The sequence below is a fragment of the Zootoca vivipara genome, chromosome 3, assembly GCF_963506605.1.
Source record: "Zootoca vivipara chromosome 3, rZooViv1.1, whole genome shotgun sequence".
Classification (NCBI taxonomy): Eukaryota; Metazoa; Chordata; class Lepidosauria; order Squamata; family Lacertidae; genus Zootoca; species Zootoca vivipara.
In genome coordinates this window covers 7,193,185-7,196,868 of record NC_083278.1, presented here as the reverse complement: position 1 = coordinate 7,196,868, position 3,684 = coordinate 7,193,185, and the positions used below count along the sequence as shown (strand labels likewise).

Here is a 3,684-nt window from a genome sequence, read left to right as displayed (position 1 = left end):
TCACTGTCCCCATGCAGCAACAACAACAACCACCTACATCACTTCCTGTTTTATGCCGCTCAGAACATGAACTATTTTACTATGTTGACTTTATTTTTTGGGCAAAACATCGGTCATGTGCATTTTTCCATAGTCCCATCATGGAGCATATATGTATACATTGTAAATAAATTTTGTGCAAAAAGGACTGGAAAAATGAACTGTATTATTGATTTTCTTTTTTTTCTTTTTGTAAAAGTAGCAGTTTGGTATGAGTTGGCATGCATACAGATTTACTAAGTGGGATAAGCTAATTATACTTTTGTTGTGGTTAAACAAATGCTTGTTGATAGCCTTTTTCTATCAAGAAACCAAGGAGCTAATTATTAATAATAATCATTGCACATTGAGTCTTAGAGTTTCTGATTGAAACCGTTTGGATTGTACAATAACTCAAAGCCCAGTTGTAGTAGTTTGAGTGCAGTAATGAAACCTGAATCTAAAATAAAAGCAAATTATTTTTGTCACGCTGGCTCAACTGCTTGAAAATTTTATTTTACTGCCCCAGCCCTCCAAAAATCTAGCAATTTCATAGTAATATGTCAATTTCTCTCTTGAAATAATTAAATTTTAGTTCCAGACAACCTTATTAATACTTTCCCCCCCATACTAATTTTATATTGCCCTGTGCTAGTGAACTTTCTTCTAGCTTACCCTGTTTATTTTCAGGGTGATAACTGAATTATCAAATTTTAGGATTTCAAGGCAAAAAGAAAAAGGGAAGAACTGACTGCATAAGGCTGGGTGGAATTTAAAATATTTCATCTTTTTAAATGACACACATGTGACATTTGAATTAAATTGCTCTAGGCAGTTAATTAAACTTTATTCTACTGCAGGGGTGTAGCACAGTTGTTTTGGTTTTGTTTTTGTTTTTTAAAAAAACCTTCCTAAATCTGAATAAGTGTGCATTAACTACTTGTAGTAGAAGGATGGTGGTCTTTAAAAAAAACTCTAATGCTCATAAATAAAAACTGTGCTGTGATTGGCTGTAGATTGGGTCATTAACCAATTTTCCAGCACAGCTGTACTTTCTGCAGGACAGCCAACTGGTTAAATAGAACTAAAGAGCATGTTTAGGTTAGAAGACCTTATAATTTTCTTCCAAATAAAATCACGACTGTTGTAAATGTTTCTTAAGAGCATGAAAAATATACAAATGTTTTAGGTCCGGTCTAGTCACTATTTTTTAAAAAAAACTTTTAAAAGATGATAGCATTAACTACTTAGCGCAAACAAAAGAGCTTAGTGGTGAGAGCCCTGATGGATGTCATTCAGATGGATTTCAGCTCGTAAACCCACCCATAACAATCACGTTTTGATTTAAGAGGGACCAATTGTTTTGTGGCTTTAGTAGGCTATGTTTACCTACTGTTGAAGCATTTTGCTTCTCTCCTTTTTACTGGTGTGGGATTGGAGATATTACCAGTGCCAAATTTCTCAAATAAGAGATGCGAGGCCTGAAGCGCGACTAGAAGTAGCCCACTGAGGTCTTGAAGCCATGATCATAATTTCCACTGTTAATGGTAAGGGAATGCACTCTGCACATGCACTGCACCTATTCCAGGATTAAAACCCTGGCACTGAATTAAACCTGGGTTCAAGCCATGCCTCGTCTTCTCCCCTAAACTAATCTCCCTTCATGGCCAAAGCTTTGTTTTATTGTCCTAAACACTCTCATTTGATTTTGCCCTCTTCAGAAGGAAGTGCAGTTTCCAGCCATGTGTTTTCATTGTCAGCTAATGACTCCTCCCCCCAATTAAATAGTAGCCTTTCCTATTAAGTACTGTACTCTATTTTGTTGATCTGTTTGGGGTTATAATACCATAATACACAGCTTCCCAGCTGATAGGATAGTGGTACCCCAGTACAAAACCATCAATGGCAGAAGAGGGGGTGGATTTCTGGAGAGTTGCCAGCCAATGACCTTTCTCATCTTCCCCTTGTCTGAGGAAGCTCCCTTTTCCAACTTTGTAAGGTCAGGAAATTGTTATTTTCTTCTTTCTGCAGCACGAGGAGATATTAACAATGCATGCATTGCCAGAATGTAAACTGTTAAGCTCCATGCCAGTGTTAAATCCTTTCTTAAAACCAGTCTTCAGATAAAACCACTCCTTTTCAAGAGTGGAAAAATACTCGAATATACCACTTTTCAAGAGAAGGGGAATTTTATTGCTTTCACCAACGTGATTTATTTTTGTGCATATCAGGTTATTAAAGGGGGACATCTACATATACATATAATACTGAGAGGGTTTGGGGTATGTTTGTGTGTACAAACACCCCAAACCCTCTCTGTATTATCTCCCAAGACAATCGGCTGCAATTATAACACATTAATGAATAATATGCCTTGAGAGTATTTTTTTTTGTTTTGTTATTGTTCATCGCATGATGTTAGACGGCTTTTACAGGCAAAGGAAAGAGAAAGCAAACGGGTTACAAATAGGGAATTATCCCTCGTTTAGCATTAAAATTCATTTAGATAAAATTGCCACAAACATTTAAATGGAGAGATTAGTTCCCCCTCACGCCTTATTGCACACTCTCAATGGCTCCGTTAAGAACATTTTACACGTTGGAAATTCCGCCTTCTCAGCCTGCTTGCTGTTTCCTAGCTACCCACATTCAAAGGAAAGGCAGCAGCAACAGAAAGAGAAGGAGGGAGGGAGAGAGTGTGTGTTGGGGGGGGCGGGAGGGGGAAAGTTTTTTTATTATTATTATTTGGCAACCAGACTGCAATTCATACACTTGGATCTGCTTTAAGTAAAGGAGAAAATAAAGAAACAGGCGGTTTCCCTCCCTCTTAAAGCACCCAGTAACCCTATATGGAGAGACAAGCGCTGCTTGCCGTAGCCGTTGATCCACTTCTCCTCTTCCCCACTTTCAAAAACGAAGCTGGGAATGAAGTTTTTCCGAGAGCCGTCTAGCACAAAGAAAGCGAGATTAATTTATGTCTGTATTGGAAAATGCGTGTGTGTTTTGTGGGAGTGGAGCGATGGGGACGGGGCGGGGGGCAAGCGAACAAAGATGTCCTGGTTTCTGGCGCGTCTGCTCTGTTCCGTAGATTCCCAGCGCGCGCGCTGAGCGGTGCGAAAAGGGAAGCTCTCCAGCGCGCGCGCTTAAACGTCTCCCGTTTTGCAGCACTGTGAGCGGAGTGCGGTTGTCTGTATTTAAAAATCTCTGGAGGGATTAGTTTGAAAACAGATCAGTTGTCCTCCTCCTCCTTCCTCTCTCTCTCTCTCTCTCTCCCCCCCCACCTTCCTCCTCCTTTCTCTCTCTCGCTCTTTTCCACTCTCGCTGCCACCCGCTGCAGAGCCCAAGGAGAAGGAATGTCAGCTTCGACTGCCATCTTTTGGGGATTTGGAAAAACGACCCGATAGGTAGGAGCCCGCCGCCTCCTCCTCCTCCTCGCTTTCCTTCCCTCCCGTCCTCGTGCTTCTTCTTCCCGAGCCCCCCGAGTCCAAAACTGGGATCCCACTTGTGCTTGCTAGGGAAAATTCTTTGGAGCGCAGGAGGAGACCTGCTCGGGCAACTCGGCGCCTTGGCCATTCTGAATGGAAGCATTTGCAGAGAGGGAGCTCGTCAAGGGGCTTGGCTGGAGGGGGAGCCCCCGATCACGTCGCCTTTTTCTCCCCCAAGTTC

The 3,684-nt window shown here is 41.5% G+C and overlaps 1 protein-coding gene across 1 annotated transcript in view; it reads left to right on the top strand.

The window, feature by feature from the left end:
* MEIS1 (Meis homeobox 1) overlaps positions 1 to 913 on the top strand; it is a 150,764-nt gene extending 149,851 nt beyond the window's left edge. The window contains 1 exon segment of the mRNA XM_035110276.2: positions 1 to 913. This exon segment is cut by the window's left edge and continues 1,017 nt beyond it. The gene's annotated coding sequence lies outside the window, so the exon portion shown is untranslated.
* The last annotated feature ends 2,771 nt before the right edge of the window (positions 914 to 3,684 follow it).